A 20477-nucleotide genomic window follows, 5' to 3' on the forward strand; every position below is an offset into this window, starting at 1 on the left:
AAGGAGAAAATGGATTGGCAATTTCCAGAAATCAGGTCTGCAGGATCTTAAGACCATTACAAAGTTTGGTGACATTTAGTTCAGAGTTTCTGAAAAAAATGGAAAATGGTCAAGTGTCAGAGAATGCCCTTTTGTACCTGTGCTCTGAAGAGGAGGGGAGGCAAGCCCCTTGCTATGTTCTCCTGTCCTGAGCAAACTTCCTCTCGCTTTATCTCCTGAGAACTTCTCTTTCCATGTCTCCTTCCTTTAGATTTGGGTCCACAACTTTAGAATCCGGGCTTGTTTCACACGTAGATTTAGGTATAACATAGAGAGATTCAAGAGATTCAAGAGAGATTTTTTTTTTTTTTTTTTGAAGATTCACATGTGTTTAATGTATATAAAGGCAAGGAAAGGACAGTCCCAGATTCAAGAGCAGTATTCTGTACAATGCATATGGTGGGGCTGAGGGGCAAGGGGAAGAGGCCATAAAACCCACACCCGAACATGTACAAAAATAACTTACACGACGACCCCCACCAGCAAGGATGATGGAGCTCTCCCCAGCCCCCAGAGCTGGGGGGCATATTCTAGAAAACGGCACGAGGGGAGCTAACCAGTGCAAGCCAAGGTGCTGTGGGGGAAAGAAGGGGGTGCCAGTCCGAAGGGGAGGAAGGCCTACGAGGAGGCCTTGAGACGGTTGGCGGCCGAGCGGGAGCTCAGCAGTTTGTCCACCATGGTGCGGGCATAGCGGAGCCGGCTGGCCAGCTCCTTGGAGCAGCCGTATTCCTCCAGCAGGCTCAGGCGGTACGTGCGGAAGTCCCGCCTCTCGTCGATGTAGGTCACTGCTGCCATCAGTGGGCACAGGATGAGTTTGGTATGGTCCTGGAAGAAGTTGATCTGCACACAGCCATTGCTGAGGTGAAGGATGATGGCGCTGCGGGTGCGAAACCAAGTGCGCAGGTAGGGTAGCCGGGCGAGCTCATCGCCTTCCCGGGGTGAGATGTTGGCCCCTGCCTTCAGCAAGTGTTCACTCATGTAGTTCCGGAAATACTTCAGGAGGGTGATCTTCTTCATCAGGGAGTTGGGATGGGAGCTCACGGTGAGGTAGGACTCGGTGCCATCACGCTCTATGTACTGCAGGCTGTCACCGTCATTGTAGAGGATCAGGCGCGTCTAGTCATTGAAGAGCACCCCCACGCTGTTGTCACATAGCTGGTACCCGAGGCCGTACTTGTCCGAATAGTCCACCCACTTGCTGACCCAGAAGATGGGGATGCAGGCAGGATCCTCAGCCTCCTCTTGCCTCACCAGCCCCCGCTCTGAGGGCTTGGATGCATTGACGCTGTGTAGCTGCTGTAGCATATCGCCCAGGTGGCAGTCAACCACCTCATTGGTCTCCCGGACCCCTGGCTCCTCTTTTTCCCGGGGCCGCTCAGGCATGGGTTTCTCCGTGCCTTTATTGAGGACCTGTGAGAGGTTTCCGGCTGTTGGGGTCCAGACTGCTGGGAGCGATGGAAAACCGGGGTGCAATTGTGAGACAGGTGATGGGGAGCCGGGCAGGGATGTAGCCGGAAGTAAAGAACTCGTCATTGAGCAGCTCATGAATGGTGGGGCGGGCAGTAGGATCTGTCTGTTCTCTCTCTCTGCATCTCACAAACTGGTGAAAAGAGTAACAGAGTTGTATTTGGAATGGGCAGTGGTGGGTAGACTGTAACCAAACGTCTGCTGATAATCGCTATTCTACAGTACTAGGTATTGGGGTACGGCAGGTAAGGGCCAGGGTAGGGAAGGTGGATGGAGGTTCAGAACAGAGTTTGAGAAGAACAACAGTGTACTAAAACAATAATAACAAAGATTCCTTTATTTCCACTCAACCTTTAACAAGATGCAAAAATCACCAGTTGAGATCATTGATTCAGACTCTAAGAAGAAGCTGTCCATTTTCTTAGGTATTTTTCTTTCTTCTGCTAGAATTCTGGTAGTTGTATACATGTTTCACATGTATGTTAAAACATTTTGTAAAAAGGATGTCCTAGTAGATCTATTAATAGCCTTTGAAAATGTACCAAAAATGCCCCTTTTTTTTTTAAAACATCAATTTCCTCTTTTGTATTTATTTCATCCCTGGTTTTGTGTGCAATTATACTAAGCTCCTGCAGTTATTAAATAGCTTCATATAGAGTAGAGACCACATGTTTACTACCACAGCTGCTCCTGTTGTGTATCTCTGTGTCCCAGGAAGAAGGTAAAGCAATATGGGAGTGAACCAAAAATTAACTTACAAGGAGAATCTAATCCTCTCTCTTTTGAATGCATTGTCACTTTTGAGTAATTGAGGTCAGAAAACTTTTTTTTTCTGCTTCCTCTTTGTTAGGTTCCATGTAGGTGCTCATTCAGACATGTGCCAAGGTGCTGTTCCAGGCCTACATTACCTTGGCAAAAGCCAAATTATGTAAAGGAAATAGATGAAATCTGCCTTAATGTTTGCTTTGCCCAGGCAGAAAAATCTACAAATAAATTCACTCACACGTGGTAATGGATCCTATGGCATAGTCTTAAGCCAGCGCCATTGCTGTATTGGGAGGGAGAAAAGTTGTGGAAAATTATCTTTAAGAATCTTATGCTGGAGGGATTTACATGTCTGTGGTCCTCTTCACTGAGTGGTTCCCCGTGGGGTTATCAACGCCTTCCTCAGCCTGGCCAGCAGGAAAGGGGACCTCTGTGAGGTATTTCTCAACCTCTCAAAAACACACACTAAACTTAGTCAGAGGTTGTAGCAATTCTTCTGAGGGTGGATGCTACCTGATTTCCACTTTTCTACTTTTGTTCATTTTCCACATTCTACCTGCTTTAGCCTATCTTAAAGTTTCCAATATCTGGTGGCTCCAGTCCTCTCCCTTATGGAATTCCAGACATCCCAATAAGAAAAAGCAGTCCTGGTCCTTGGCCTGTCCTTGGCCTGTTGTAAAACTTCACGCCTTGGAAAGCTCATGGTAAAAGCTCCTTTTCTCATAGTTTTACTGGCATTGAAATGTGGGTAGGGGATTCTTATCTGAAGAGTGGCAGGAAGAATGAAGCTTTATTCTAGTTCAACTCACCAAATGGTTTTGGCCAGTTTCCTCATGAATTAGCCATAAGCCAGCACCGCTCAAGAGAGTGAATATTATTTTCTACTAGGATGATATGGTCCAATGTTATTTGAAGAATGTGATTTTGTTTCTATATTTTGCAAATTATTAATTCTGAATTTATTGTACAAAGGAGATATGACTTGTTCTACAGCCTATTTTTGTGATGATATGTATCATGTTACTAGTGACTAGCTCTGTCTGAGTCATTTGAGACAGATGATCCCAGGGCTAAGTATATTCTTTGTGTTTTCCAAATCTGTCCTGTATCATAAGCAGGGACGTGATGCATTTCCTGTACATACAAATTTTTGTTCAAGATGGCCTATGACAAAGTGCAGCAGAAGCCATTTGAGAGGGGCACCTGGGTGGTTCAGTCAGTTAAGTGACTGCCCTCGGCTCAGGTCATGATCCCGGGGTCCTGGGATCAAGTCCCGTGTCAGGCTCCCTGCTCAGTGGGGAGTCTGCTTCTCCTTCTGCCTGCCGTTTCCCCCACTCTCTCTCTATCTCACTCTGTCAAATGAATAAATACAATCTTAAAAAAAAAAAAAGAAGAAGCCATTTGAGAGGCATTAGAAAAACTCTCAGTAATCATGTCTCCAACTCCTGTCTTATACCTTCTTTGCTGTGCTAGGCAGCTGGACTAAGGGGAGATATGTGACTTAAGTCACCATCAGCTAAAAACCCTCAGGAGCATTTTCCAGTATGCTAGATTAAGAGGGGAAAAAAAAATGTTTGATAGTCACATATGGGATCTTGAAACACCAGGGCAAATTTTACCTTCCAACTTAATGATCAGGACAGAACTGTTCAAAATTGCTGAGACTTCCCTTTAACATCTGTTCTTGCTCTGCTTCTTGAGTTGAATATTTAGGACTCTCTTTTTTTTTCTCCCTAAGACATTGCTGCCTTGCCTAGACACCCCTTCTTAGGACCAGCTACTATAAGGTTCTTGGTCTCTTACTCTGGCAAGTCTATGTATTATTCATGGGAATTCCAAGGAACTAGAGTACAGGCCAATTATTTCTATTGGATAGTAATAGATATTTGAGGTTATATAATCAATGAACTATTCACTAATTACTTTAAAACAGTTTCATTGTTTCTGGAGCACATGGGTGGCTCATTTAAGTGTTGGACTCTTGATTTTTGGCTCAGGTCATGATCTTAGGGAGGTTGTGAGATTGAGCCCCATGTTTCTCTCTCCCTCTGCCCCTCCACCCTCCCTCTCTAAAAAATAGAAATAAAAAAATATGAACTTTCATCATTTCTTACCTATTTCCTCTAGTAATTGTCTTTTGGGGTCCCCACAAAATGTTGACATCCATGAAGAATTACTTGAACTTAATTATCTGTTTATAGCCCACAGAGCTTTAGTCTACTAATGGTTTAATGTGGTCAGCTACTCACACTGATTTACAACTCACAGAAATCAGCAAGAAATCTCTAATGTTGTCTCTTTAATGATTTAGGAAGTTTATCCCATTTTATCAGGAGGGAAAATTAATAAAACTAAAGAATAAGAATTAGAAAAAAAGGGGTCATATTTTTTTAAATATAGGGAGCCTCATTGGAGAAGTGTCTGTTCATATCTTCTGCCCATTTTTTGATATGATTATCTGTTTTGTATGTGTTGAGTTTGAGGAGTTCTTTATAGATCCTGGATATCAACCTTTTGTCTGTACTGTCATTTGCAAATATCTTCTCCCATTCCGTGAGTTGCCTCTTTGTTTTCTTGACTATTTCCTTTGCTGTGCAGAAGCTTTTGATTTTGATGAAGTCCCAAAAGTTTATTTTTGTTTTTGTTTCCTTTGCCTTTGGAGACATATCTTGAAAGAAGTTGCTGTGGCTGATATCGAAGAGGTTACTGCCTATGTTCTCCTCTAGGATTCTGATGGATTCCTGTCTCACGTTGAGGTCTTTTATCCATTTTGAGTTTATCTTTGTGTACGGTGTAAGAGAATGGTCGAGTTTCATTCTTCTATATATAGCTTCTAGTTTTCCCAGCACCATTTATTGAAGACATACAAATGGCTATCAGACCCATGAAAAAATGTTCATCATCACCAGCCATCAGGGAGATTCAAATTAAAACCACATTGAGATATCACCTTACACCAGTTAGAATGGCCAAAATTAGCAAGACAGGAAACAACATGTGTTGGAGGGGATGTGGAGAAAGGGGATCTCTCTTACACTGTTGGTGGGAATGCAAGTTGGTCCAGCCACTTTGGAGAACAGTGTGGAGATTCCTCAAGAAATTAAAAATAGAGCTTCCCTATGGCCCTGCAATTGCACTACTGGGTATTTACCCCAAAGATACAGATGGAGTGAAAAGAAGGGCCATCTGTACCCCAATGTTTATACCAGCAATGTCCACGGTCGCCAAACTGTGGAAAGAACCAAGATGCCCTTCAACGGACGAATGGATAAGGAAGATGTGGTCCATATGCACTATGGAGTATTATGCCTCCATCAGAAAGGATGAATACCCAACTTTTGTAGCAACATGGATGGGACTGGAAGAGATTATGCTGAGTGAAATAAGTCAAGCAGAGACAGTCAATTATCATATGGTTTCACTTATTTGTGGAGCATAACAAATAACATGGAGGACAAGGAGAGTTAGAGAGGAGAAGGGAGTTGGGAGAAATTGGAAGGGGAGGTGAACCATGAGAGACTATGGACTCTGAAAAACAATCTGAGGGGTTTGAAGCGGTGGGGGGTAGGAGGTTGGGGGAACCAGGTGGTGGGTATTAGAGAGGGCACGGATTGCATGGAGCACTGGGTGTGGTGCAAAAACAAGGAATACTGTTATGCTGAAAAAAAAAAATATATATATATATATATGGGGAGCCTCCCTTCTTTACCTACTAGGGACATGAGACAATGGAAAGTAAAGTCGGAATGTAAGTGTATGTTAGTTGTAACTCTACCATTTATTTAGCTTGTTCCTCAGCTAAACCATCCTATTTCATGGTGCCTGTTTTTCTCCTTTGGGGTGAGGATAGCAAAAATCTACATTTTAGAGGCAAGCTGACAATTGTGAAGTTTTTTTAAAAAGTGGCATATGCTTTTAAACTAGATCTCTGTTTCCTGAAGTTTGAGGTTCTCACCAAGATGAAAAAATAAATCCAACATTTTGGAGAAGGATATTATCTGTTTTACAGAATATTAAACCTCAAAGGTGAAGTACATGAGATATGTTAACTACAAGTGATGCATGTCTATTTTCATAGGTCTGAATATGACTCATTTGGCAGAGAACTTGGTAGAGGTGAGCAGATTGAGGTGCCAAAGTTGAACACATGTAGATAACAATCTCCTCTAATCCTTCTTCATTTAGGTAACTTACATAAGTTTTCTTAGGTTATTACTTACATAACTAGTTCACCCATGGTTTCCCAACAGATATTTTGACTTAGCTATATCAAGCTAATTTGATAATATATTATTCTTTTATGTATAAGAGCAAATAACTAAAAAATGTATTTGACACCAATATTTGATAATATAATCCTCAAAGTCTAAATATTCAAATTGTTTCATGAGACTGTTGTAAGACCAAGTGGAAATCCTTTTTTTCACCACAGATGAGAATTTTCATATTCTGGCATTTGGGCAGACACAGGATGGACAGACCCATCCTGAAAAGTACATTTCTCAAGATGTTGTTTCATGTAGAAGATATAAAAGTATCTGTGAGTTTCTCAGTGGCTAATGAAAGTATAAAGGATGTAGGAAAATAGCTTTGGCTCCAAAACATAAACTAGAAATTTCAAAATTATGATTAATTTATCTTTAGTTAAATGTTTTCCAAATGTACTATTAGACCAACTAGTCAACTTAACACATACCATTATACATACATATACATTTGTTTATCGAATGTGGGATGTAAGTACATTTTAATATCTGATGTGGGAGAGGGTTTTTAGGGCAAAGGAAGATCTTAAAGCGGTCCTAACTATAATATTCTATTTATTGAGGGAGGTTGTTTTTATTTAAAGAGAGGAGGTCACATCAGTTTAGCTTTCTTACCTTCTAAAGCTGTTTGATAAAGAGATTTTTTTTTAAGATTTTATTTATTTATTTGTCAGAGAGAGAGAGGGAGAGAGAGCAAGCACAGGCAGACAGAATGGCAGGCAGAGGCAGAAGGAGAAACAGGCTCCCTGATGAGCAAGGAGCCCGATGTGGGACTTGATCCCAGGATGCTGGGACCATGACCTGAGCCGAAGGCAGCTGCTTAACCAACTGAGCCACCCAGGCGTCCCGATAAAGAGATATTTTAAATTCTTAAGTTTTCTTTATTAATTCTACCTTATATTTCCACCACCAGAGCAAGCCCAGTCTGGCACAAAGTCCCATCCCGTTAGCACTAGGTACCACTGCTGTCTAATTACACTACGGACATTCAAGTTTGCAGACTGTCACTTGTCTAAGCACATTCCTTTTCTTCTTCCACTTCTTTTTAAAAAACTATTAAACAAAATGCATCTCCTCCTAGTGGTAGCACAAGGGAAATCACACATTCATAGTATTACACTACCGTGACAGAATGTCATTTCAATTGCCTTATTAACTATATGAAAAAATATATCACAACAGTGAGAAAACTTCTCAGTTATCTATATCTTCCCCCTTAGGCTATTGTCATGAGCCACTGGCATACTAAGGGGAGTGTACTAATTCAGTTGTCAGCTGCCTCACCTATTAAAAAGGGGGAAAATATCAGCAACAAAATTGAAACCCATAATAAGAGTGTTGGAGAGGTCTGCATAGCTCTGTCCACTTGCAGTCCTGAATTAAACACTCTCTCAGAAATGTGCCATTTGAACTGTCAAAGAGCACGCTGCTGTCACCTACATCTGGCTCGGTAATGAAACATTAACCATGTTGTGAAAGCAGCTTCCCCTGGCTACATTTGGAGAACATGAGACTGGACGCTCATGCTTGAAGTTTTCAAGCGGAGTGTAAATATCATTTAATTCATGTTCTTTTTATGGGGAACTCATGAGAAAAGTATGAAAGTGTACAGGTCTGGAATTCAGATCAGGGGTCTTAGGAAAACCAAAAAAACAAAAAACAAAGAAACAAAAAAAAACCAGAGATTTTATGACACCTGAATCAGATGATAAGTAGAAAATTCAAATTTGTTAGCTTTTGCCCAGATTTCTGGAGATGTACTTAATTTGTAAGAACTGATTTCTGAAATCCCTTGTTTTATCACCCTAGGAAAATTCTAAGAGTTTTATTAAGTGATGTCTGCTCTAAGTAAACATTGGCTTAATAAATCACCAAGTATGGGAGGAAGAGGTGTGACAACCGATGTCCTAAATACACGTCAGACCTACTTTTTTCACAAACTATTAAAGACACACTCTGTATAGAATGCATATGGCTTTTAAGCCTTAGTGATATATCTTGGAGCAATATTTTATATGACAAAACATGAAGCTACTAAAAGAAGGACATTATACTATTCATGGTACTGTTTTGAACTCACACAATGACAATGAGGTCGAGTATGAATTAATATAGCTTACCTTTTACAGAAGAGTAAAATAGTGCCCAGAGTGAATGTGCAGTCATATACCTAATAAGTGTCAGCAGATCATTGGAATCCAGGACTGACTCTGGAATCCTTGTGTTTTCCTTTGTACCACATTGGAGAGAAAATCAGTGTAAGGAGTTTGGCCCTTTAATCCATGTGAGGAATCAGAGACTGGCAAATCAAGTGTATTTTCAACTTAAAATGTCTTAATAATGTTAAATTACTCATATTTATTATGGGATGTTGAGAACAAAAAGTTTTCCCTTTTTTTACTTTTAGGAATTTTCCTTTACTTAACCATAAATATTAACTCTATGTATTTGTTACCATTTATTTTTTTAATTTCACAGAGATTCTTAAATGATGCTAGTAGAGAAAACATGACAAAGCTGTTTTTAAAAAAATTTTTAAAAAGATTTTATTTATTTATTTATTTAACAGAGAGAGAGAGAGAGAGAGAATGAGAGATAGAACACAAGTGGGAGTGGGAGAGAGAGAAACAGGCTTCCTGCTGAGCAGGGAGCCCCATGTGGGGCTCAATCCCAGGACTCTGGATCAGGACGGGAGCTGAAGGCAGAGGTGTAACGACTGAGCTGTTTAACAAGTTCTATATAGTCTTCAAAACTTATTTTCTTAATAAATATGGAGAAAATATCATTGGGTGCTTTGAAAGTATGCAGTGGAGAACATAAAATGTGCAGTATTTCATAGCTGCAATGTTTTTTCATGTATTCCCTGTGGTAGGGGTTACCCTAGAAGGTGTCTTGAGGGCCTTGCCATTCGCCCCATACCATCCCACTACTTCAGAAGGCATTCTCTGCCTCGTGCTATTTTACACCTTCCCTCTGTTATTAAGTTTAAGAAAGAGAGAGAAAAAAAAGGGAAGTGATTAGCACAGCTTGCCCTGGCACATGGTCCTCATGGAGTAAAAGATTTTTGCTGGATGCTTATCTCTAGGCATATCAATAAATTTAAAAACCTCTATAAAAAGTTGAAGAGTGGGACTAGATAAAGCCTTGGTCTCTGGAGTCCTATAGATCTAGATTAGAAGGCTTTGCCGGCCACTTAGATGGATGACTTTCCTAAGTGTTTAATGTCTCAGTTTCCTCATCCTTCAAATTACAAAATTACAAAACACAGCCCTTCATGAGGTTTCTGAGCATATATAAAAATATGTAAAATAATGGTTGTGAAGTACTTACTGCTATTGAGAAGGGCATTAGAAAATAGAATTGCTGGGAAATTCTGATTCTTCTACCTTCAGAAAAATATGAATTGTAGTAATCATACATTTTAATAATATAATTGATTTCAACTTTAAATATTCATGATAATTCTTTAAGAAAACAAGATTAGATATTGTTTAAGTCCAGTTTTGCCATTATTTGCTGATCTAGAACTAATCTGCTCTGACTCTTAGTTTCCTTGTCTACAAATAGTGATGAAAGAGATAATCTTTAAAGAATATTGTGAAAGTAAAGTATGGAAAGCATCTAATATTCTAATAAGATCAAAGCACTTAAAAAGTTCCTCTGAGCACATAGGCTAACTAATCTGAGGTCCCATGGGAAAGTTTATTAATTCCATCTTCCAGATCCATTACCAGTCCTTTATTCTGCATTCTCTTCTTGCTTTCCCAGAAAGTTAATAATGGCTCTCTCTGGAACTCTGAATAAAGGGAGCAGGTGTGGGTGTGAGAGTGTGTCTATGTGTGTGTGCCTATGTGTATGTAAGAAGTGGTCAGTCCTCACAGATCATTCACTCTCCTGAGTGGATATCCTCAGTATCACTACATGCCACCTTGGAGATCGTAACAAAGGATCATTGCTTGGCTTCTCATTCAAGCAGAGTGGGGGACATGCCCTCGTCAAGAACTTGAACTCTCTTGTACCTGATCTAGAGTGTGCTGAGGTTTGAACAAATTAGAAATTAAGGAATTAAGGTGGTTATTTAAAAAAAAAAAAAAGGTAGTAGAGTTCATATGGGAAGTACAAACTTGGAGCTTGATGTTGATGCAGGGTTATTTGGTCAAGAAAGCAAGAAAGGAGATATGGGACGTTAGAAGGAAAGGCTTCTGTTGCAATAGGATTTTATGTCCCCACCCTGTGGGCATGTTGTCCCTTCACATTCTATGGTTTAATAGCTCAGGTTATAGCATCATGTTCCATTGGTATTTCTGCTCAGTTTTGTATGTTTTGCCCAGTGCTGGAGCAACTGTTTTGTTCCACTCCTTATTTATTATCCACTCTTCATTTCTGATCTTGCTGTTCTCTGACCTGATGCTTTGCCCCTCCATTCCATTCAATTTGGGAAATTTTAGAGTTTCCATGGCCACCAGCCACCTTCCTACTGTGGTAGTCTTAGTAGGAAGCATCCTGGTCCTACTTTCTCATATTATGTCTGTGATACACAATTGCCTAAGAGAGCAATGTTACTATTATCTGACCCATCATGTTATCATTTGTATTGGTGGCCAGTCTGGGTTAAAGTTTCTCAAAGTGTAACCCGCTGGCTGACCAGAAGCCTTGGCATCACCTGGGAATGTTGAATCAGAAACTTGTGGTGGGACACATGTGATCTGTATTTTAATAGGGTATCTAGGTGATTCTGATACACATTACAGTTGGACTTGAACTGGTTTAGGTTATGGATTAGGTGGCAGTCACTCTGTAGCATGAGTTGAAAGACTTATCCACTGGCTTTGATGCCTTCCTTTTCAGAACTCACTCATTATAGTTCTCTTCTTTTTGCCAAAGTTTTACTTTTGCCTGGAAAAATTCAGTTATATTTGGAAAGAATAATAGATTAAGCTGACAATAATTTATAATTCTGTATGAATTTGTTTATATTATCTTTTTCTCACAACAGGTTTGGTAGTAGCTAATTTGAAAAACATCACTTCAAGGAGTAGATAATTTAAAAGAGCCATGCTTTTCTTTCCCTCAACAATTCTATACATTTCTCCATGCTCATCAAGGTAAGTGAACTCTTCAGTCCCATGTCTTTTGTGTTGATGAAACTTGTCATATCATTGGCTTTTTAAGTTCAATGTCTTAAAATTTAGGAAAACAGAAACTACTGGTATTATTTCTGAGGGATTTTATCAGGTAGAAATAACCAATGGATATAACTAAATTTCACTAAAGTCTTATTATATTTGAGATCCTCAGTTTAGGTTGATGACAGTCCATATCATGGAAACGTGTTGGAGGAAATCATATAGGAAAATCAAGTATTAGGTAGGTTTTAACACCAATGTTTTAGAAATTGAACCAACAATTCTACTGGCTAAGGTTTCAGAAGGTAAAGTGCTAGAGTTGAAAGCTCAATGTAGGTGATAAGCTCTGCTGATAATGCTGTGATGACCATGGTGACATCAGTTTGGTCTCTGGACCTTAGATCTGTCACCTAAAATAAAGAATTTGACTAGATGACCTCAAAATGCTCTTCTATGTCAATAGTTCTATTAATGACTACCATGTAATTGTAGAAGTTGAAAACCACTTATATAGAGGAAAGCTAAGTCTTATGAAGTTAAACAACTTTTGCCAAGAGTGTACATTTAGACAACAGCAGAACTGAGATTCTGACTAGGAGTTTGTCATGAAGACCGTCCATTTAGCCCATTTTTTACTTAGGCTTGTATTTTTCTTCTCATATTTGAATGAAAGTATTGTTGACTGCACAAAAGTTATGTAACACATATATGTCTTAATACAGTCACATTTCATGCACATTTCAAGAAGCTGAGGGAGCGCCCAGGAGGCTAAGTCGTTAAGCAGCTGCCTTCAGCTCAGGTCACAATCTCAGGGTCCTGGGCTCAAACACCACATGGGGAGCCTGTTTCTCCCTCTGCCTGCTCCCCCTACTTGTGTGCTCTCTCGCTCTCTCTCTCTCTCTCACACTATCAAATAAATACATAAAATCTAAAAAAAAAAAAGAAGAAGAAGCTGAGGGGATTCTATAACCTATCGATTTATTTTAATATTTGATTATCAAGAACACTTGAATAAACATTCAGGGTGCATATCAACTTAACAGAAACAATTTTTAGTCAATGTTCCTTGTATTTTACATTGCTTTTTAAAAAATGTTGAAAGTGTGTGTGTGTGTGTGTGTGTGTGTATTTAACTAATCTCTGTACCCAGTATGGGGCTTGAACTCATTACCCTGGAATCAAGAGTCACATGTTCTTCCATCTGAGCCAGTGAGGCACTTCTGATATTTTACATTGCGTTTTACATATATATATATATATATATATATATATATATATATATATATAGTGTCAAGGATTTATTGTTTCTGTGTTTTATTGTTAAATATTTGAAATATATATATTTTTATTGCTATCTTTAAAAATGGTTTGTTGAATAACTCTTCAGATAATTTGAACTCACAAATGTTGGAGAATGATTCATTTAGCTAACTCTCTGCAAAGTCAAACTGGACTTTCCTTCCAAAGCTTAAAATGATTATATATGGGGCATTTAATTTGTGTCAGAAATCTGGACTTTTACTAAAGCAACGAGCCTTTTAACCTAAGCCTACAGGTGGCTGTTTGGGCATGGGAGGAAGTATTAGAAAATGATTTTTTTCTTATCTAATTATTCTGATATTTTTATTCCCTTGTTTTTTCGTATAACTTTCTGACATGGGCTGTTTGAAAAATGACATCCCCTTCTTGGACTGTAAACTGGCCTCATTGACCCAGTAGTTTTGCATGACTGGTAAATTTTTGCGTAAGTAACCTGTGTCAATTTCTTGGTCCCTTCTGATGATCTAGAGGGAGAAGGAAGCTGCTTTGGGATACACACATTTGTACACACACGTTTGTGCACACACAGACACAACATCTCCATTTGCCTCCTTTTATGTAGTGAAGTTGATTATGGCTTCTTACGGAACATTACAAAGCACTAAAACTTAAAGGCAACATTTCCTTTTGACTGAATGACTGCTTTAAGCCTAGTCTGAATGGAATGCGAGAACTTATTTTTCAGAAATGCATAAACAAGGTTTAAGACTTCTTGTCACATTAATGAAATGGGATTGAACTCAGGAAATGGACGGTAACCTCCTAATTGGAAAATTTGGCCCAAGATTAAAAGTCACTTATATTTCCTTCTTCTAATGTCCCTGTGTGTAAGTCCATTTTTAGGGGGGAAGAAACTTTCACATTCTGTTTTGCTCCCAACACACAACTTAAAATAATGGAGCGAATCCATCAAAAACAAAAACGTCACTATTATGCTTTAGAAATGAGAGTAAGCTTAGGACAGGGTGATAGAAAGAAATTTCCTTGGTTTTCAACACTATGCTAAGATTTGCACATTTATATACATTATATTCTTATCATTATATTAAAAGGAAAGTATGCTGATATGTCTTTGAATTACTAGGGTGTATCATTGTTGGTTTTGTCCCTGAGCTGGACTGATTGAAATCAAGACAGAGTTGACATGGATAGGTAAGTATAATGTTGAGAAGAATAATATGACATGTACCAGTTCATCAATATCATTAGCCCTTTTTTTTTTTCTTTCTGAGAGTGAGGAAATTTTAGGAGAAAAATAAGTTGCCTATTGTCTCCTGCAATACTACTCTAGGGACATTTTCTATAACTCTTTATTCAGTGTGCCATGGTAGGGAGGCCCAGGTGATCAAGTGCTTCCTTATTGGTACCAGTTCCCTTTGCTCTACACTGTGTTACTGACTGTGCACCTGATTGTGCTTGGGGACCTCTGCTCACACAGCCAGTAAGTGCTACAAACAAGTTTTAAATCTGGAATCAGAGCTCCCATGCTTTATCACTGGTTAATTCCTATCAGGGTTAAATGATTCACCCAGATTAGACAGCTAAAGGCATAGACATAGAAAGATTATCAATAGGGTGACCATATCTTACTCTTTGGGGGGGGAAACTCAATTTAAATTATTATCCTTGAATAATTATTAATACTATCACTTTCCACTCTCAACGTTGAACCAGTTTCCACAAAATTGTATTGCCAATTTAACATTATGATTTCAATTACAAGTTGACTTTGCCCCATTTTTTTTTTTAAACCCAAGTCTGTTTGATCCAAACAAGTTTATTTAGTTAGCTAGTTATGGTTTTTTTGGTGCTCAGCTCATGTCCAGAAGAATTTGATCTACAGATTAGTTAACCTCCTTCTTTGGCACCGCACTCAAGTCAAATAAAAAGCTATTTACCATAAGAAAAATAAAGAATAGGCTCTAGCAGAGAAGATAGTAATGCAATCTTTGAAAGTGCATGGTCAAATTATAAAGAAAAATAGTTTGGGGCTAGCTAAAACAGGGGAGAGGCAGACACATTTTTAGGCATGTCACAACATTTATAGTGATTTTAGGTGAAAAGAGCAGTAAATTCCAATAGACTGAGAAAATTTGCAGCACAGCCTGCCTAGGGGGGAAAAAAAATCTGTCTTCCACCGAGATCTTGAAAACTTGTGTTGTAAAAGGCATCTCAAAATGTGAAGATGCTGTATATTTTCTTCAGAGTCCTGTATTTGGCCTATTCTTACTTTAGGATTTTCAAAGAAGAATTTAATCTTCTGGTGAATCCCTAATAGTAGTGTGGATTTTTAAAAGTGTCTTCAGGGGCGCCTGGGTGGCTCAGTGGGTTAAAGCCTCTGCCTTCGGCTCAGGTCAGGATCCCGGGGTCCTGGGATCGAGCCCCACATCGGGCTTCTCTGCTCAGCAGGGAGTCTGCTTCTCTCTCTCTCTCTGCCTGCCTCTCTGCCTACTTGTGATCTCTGTCAAATAACTAAATAAAAAAAAAAAATAAAAGTGTCTTCAAAAGCCCTTGTGCTCTCACCGTTGAGTACTAAAACTGATTTCTGCTCTCAACAAGTATCATGTTTGCTTGATGAAAGTCCAGGCAATGGTGAAGGGCACTGAAGGAAGGAGCTCCTCCCAACTTCCGTCAGTGCTATCTATCTTCATGCCCTTCTTTATAAGTGTCTACATCTAGAAACTTGGGATGTCTTCCATTTTGTTTAAGTTTTCATAAAATGGTCTATGCTCTACTCCTCTGCTTCTAAACTCTGCTTATACTGAGCTTCAGGCATGACTCTCTTGTCTTCATATGATGCTGGAGAGCCTTCAGTGTAGCAGTTTGAGGGCAAGTACAGAAAACAGGACTGGACAAAGACACAGAGAACAAAAGGTTTCGTTTACTGGGATTCTTCTCCCTCATTTCACAATTCTAGCACACACACACACACACACACACACACACACCTGAAATCTACACAGATGTTTACACCCATACACACCGAACACATACTCACAAAGACTTTTTAAGCTATCATATCCACTAGAGATGCCTGTACCAGCACCATCTAAAGTGAGTTTCATCTCTCACCAAAAGTTTTGTGTTTTCCAGCTCACTCTTCTTTAATCTTAGGGCCTAAGGTGGCAACAGAACTCTGGTGGTAGAAAGACAGATTTTGTTTTCTATCTTCTCTATTTCTTTTATTGGCTGACACTAATGTGTTCCTAGTGGGTTGCAAGTTGGGAGAATACTTGTCTGAATCTTGGAGGTGACTGGAGTGGCCAGAGTTCCCAGAGCAGTTGTCACCACCTTGAGCTGCCTTGTTCATAAAGCCCTGTTCACAGAACAGTGTTTATCACAGAACGTTGTTATTTTCTCTATGTGTTATCACTTAAGGAAAATTGGCAAGCTTTTCTTGGAATAACCTCTTGGTCACCCTTACGATGATGATTCCAAAGGCCCAGGGTTTGGTGAGGAAATCTGGGACTCTTAGAATCCTAAACTCCTTCAAAACTGGCTCTGTACAGCACCAGTGTTCTTTAGGTATCATGGAATATTTTTTCCACTTCCTGGTACTAGTGCACAGAGTTGATTCTCTACACTTAGAATAATACCCACAATTGGCAAACATTTTATAGTTTTAGATTTTTACCTATTAACAAAATAATAGGGATTATTATTTCATATTTTATTTGCTTATATATTTTATCACAGTTTATAATAAAAAAAAATCATGTCTATTTACTCCAAGGAGATTTTCCTGATCATGCACTGTATTTTCTAATAAAATAGGGATCTGCATTTTAAGCACAGCCAGGGAAGACAGCTTCTATGGCTCGGAGGAATGTGCTGTTTTTTGGGACTGTGGAGTCTGACGACACCCATCACATTTGGACCTTTTCCCAATGTAAAACGATATGACCAGTCAACCTATGCAGTCACGGAGTTGGTCCTCAAAAAAGAAATATTAATTGAGTAAGTTCACTTTGGGCACTTTCATAAGATAAGAGCAAAATCGTGACATTTCTTCTCAGCAACTTTCTCGTTCATGGAATAAAGAGGATTTGTTTAGCGGACTTTGTGTAAGATGTTCTCTGCTGCCTGGTGCAAAGTGGAGCAGAGGGAGAATTCAGGAGGAAAATAATAGGGTCTTGACTTGGATTTAATTTTTTTTTTTTCACCTCCTCCCAGAGAGAACATCATCCCAGGAGAAAAAAGGAATAATCAGAAATAATCAGATGGAGCGCTTTGAACACACCAACAGCTTAATGAATGTAAAACTAATAGATTCTCAGCTATGGGAGAGAGCACCAGAGGTCATCTGTTTTTATCCCTGCTTTCCTGCAGGACTGGACTAAAACCTACTCCTAAAAGCTGGGGTATATGCTGAATTCTAAGCCAAAATGTGAAATGAGCAGTACAGAATTGCTGAACCCATATTCCCCTTAAACTCATTTTTGTTCTTTTGCTAAAACCCCAAATTAATGACAACAAAGAAAAAGGTAAGACCACTTGACTACATCTAAACATGGAGATTTTATTTGTTTGAACATGAACAAAATAGGAATCTGCTTTCTAAAACAGGGCTAAATTAATCCAGTATTTGTTTGTTTCAAGAACAATTATCATCTTTGAGATAAAAGAATTTCATAGCCTCCAACAGTAATATTGACTAGATTTCATAAGCAAGGTAATAATTCTGTGTGTTTAAATTAAATTCCCCTGATTCATTTTAAACACATTTTCTTACCTTCATGTGGAGTGATCATTTTCTACATCATTTATTCTTTTCCATGAGAATATCTACCCAATATCCTCTTTTATGTTATAAAATTATAATTTCTTACAATTTACTTTTTAATCTGTCAAGTCACAGAATTATTGTCAATTGCATTTGTAGTTTGTAACAATCGAAGTTTAAAATTAAAACTTTTCTTTTTGTATATGGAAGACAAGTATCAGGTGGGTCTGTAATTTAAAATAAAGCTTCCTTTGGTCCTGGAGCCTCGACCACAAGTCCTCTGATTAATCCTTGTCCTGTTAGAGATGAAGAAGCTGAGGTTTATGGAGGTAAAGGTCATGCATGACATTAACCACAGAGACAGAAACAGAAGATTTATTTCTGGAATTCCATCACTGTTTATCTCATGAAGAAGGCTGCCTGTAAATTCCCCATGCATTTTTGTGCCTTTTGAATTTTAACAATATGTATTTATTTTCTCATCAAAATTAAATTAGACAAAAGCTCAATATTTAGCTGTAAGATGCCAAAATCAAAATAAGTTTTAAAAGTCTAGAAAAAGCACACAGCAATAAAATAACAATACACTTGGCTCTCTTCACGTTATAAGCGATTGTCATTCTGAATATTTCTTTCCTCTCAGTCACATAGGACACTTATATAATTTCTGCAGCATTACAATAGAATTACTCCTCTGAGAAATCCCATACTGTGAGAATGTATTGGAGTAATTGAGCTGGCAGATGGCCTTAATATATGAAATATATTGATACAACAACTACTTACTTTCCTGACCGATGAAGCTGATAAAAGAAGGAGCAGAACAGAGAATATATGAGGGGAAGACACTCAGCCTGCTTGGACACATGCTGTGAGAGTTGGTGTCAAAATAATATAACCTACTTCATTCACTTTGATTAATTTTTTCCTCCGGTGGCATTATTTTATTCTCATCGCATTGTTCAAGACTTTATTCCACTAGGTTTCGTTATTTCTCATTTTTGTTGATGTGAACGTACCAAGACCCACATGTTCATTTTCACCGTGAGCAAAGCACCTGCAAGTCTGCTTTTCACAAGTTTACAGTTGCACAGTTTCTCACCCATCTGCAAGCTCCATTCTGCCAGAATCGGTCTCCCTTGGCTTTCTTCCTGCAGGTCCCTCATGCAGTGCCTAACACATGGAGATGTTTAATGAATATATACTAAGTGAACCAATGCCGCTCACTAGGCTGACCCTTCATGTATGACCTTTGTCAATATGGGTTACTGTTTCACTGAAGAAAGTCAGCTGGTATCTTTATTTTCTTCCAGCAATTATCCTTTATTTACTAAGTTAGCTAGGTCTTCCAAGTTTGGATGATATATATATATATACATATATATATATACATATATAGGATATATGTATACATATATATATATGTATATATATATAATATATATGATATATAATACATATATATAATACATATATATCATATCTATGATATATATAATACATTTATCTTATATATATAATACATGATTATATATATAATACATATATGATATATATAATACATATATCTTAGTTTAACTTAATAAATTTCTCTTACAGAGCAATGGTTACTTTCAGCAAATAACTTCTAGTAAGAAGTGAAAGAAGCACAAAGTGTAGGTTTCAAAGTCATAAATATTTGAATTTAAATTCTGGCTCCCAGATTATTCAGCTGTGTGATCACGGAGAAGTTATTTAACCTCTCTAAAACTCAGTTCCCTCATTTATCGTAAGAGCTGGTTTTCAGGATGTATTAAGCATTGCATAAGTATCAGAAGGTCAGTAGACTGCCTGAAGCATTGGAGGCCTCCCTCAAAGGCAACTGGTTTTGCTCCTAAAATTCACATTGCATGCAGGACTGCAAACCTGCCTATCTGGGGGAAGGTATTAGAACTTTTATAATAAATACCATTTATTTACATGGAAAATGTATGAAAATAAATCCCTGCTAGGCTGAAATACAGGATGAAACGTTCAGTTTAAGTACCTAAATCAGAACAGTAGAAGTTAACAGTTGGTGTTACAATATAAAATACAAAATGGAAGTCCCCTAATTCTTTTGGAGGCAGTGTAGTATTATTCATCAAGTCCTGAAGGTGGATAGTTTAAGACGTTTTGGGACTTTGGGGGGATGGAGTGAGGAGCCCACATAGATAAGAATCTGTCTGGCTTCTCCTTAGCCCCTTCACACAGTCTGAGGGGACCAGCAGTTGAAGGTCAAAGGTAGAGCGGGGCCAGACAAGACTGGAAGAGAAGGGATTTCTGTTGCAAATGCTGGGAAGAAATTTTAAAAGGTGTTCCATTATGATTTGATTGACAGATAGTTGGTTTTTGTTGGGTTTGTTCTTGTTTTGTTTTTACCTCAATTATTTGCTATTCCTTAACAACGATTTCTTGGTGCATAACACATGATGATGTTGAAATCAATGCTAGGAATAAAAAAAACAGTTTTACCATCATGCAGTTTATAGTATAATGAGGGGAGGGGAGATTTACCATCAGAAATGTTTAATCAGATAGAATGGGTGCATTAGGTTAACAGATACAGGTTATATTCTCTTTAACTTGGCACACTTGTTTTAAAAAGGAGAGGATTTTTTTTTTTTTTAGGCTTTATTTAGTTCTTTATATGCTAGAGAGAGAGAGAGAGAGAGAGAGCAGAAGCAGGGGGAGCAGTAGGCAGAGAGAGAAGCAGACTCCCAGCTGAGCAGGAAGCCTAATGTGGGGCTCCAT

At 38.6% G+C, this 20477-nt stretch overlaps 1 pseudogene; it reads right to left on the reverse strand.

Moving 5' to 3' along the window:
• Positions 1–336: 336 nt before the first annotated feature.
• Positions 337–18871, reverse strand: LOC125101598 (serine/threonine-protein kinase PLK1-like; annotated as a pseudogene).
• Between the last annotated feature and the right edge of the window lie 1606 nt (positions 18872–20477).

This window comes from Lutra lutra, chromosome 6, assembly GCF_902655055.1.
Source record: "Lutra lutra chromosome 6, mLutLut1.2, whole genome shotgun sequence".
NCBI lineage: Eukaryota > Metazoa > Chordata > Mammalia > Carnivora > Mustelidae > Lutra > Lutra lutra.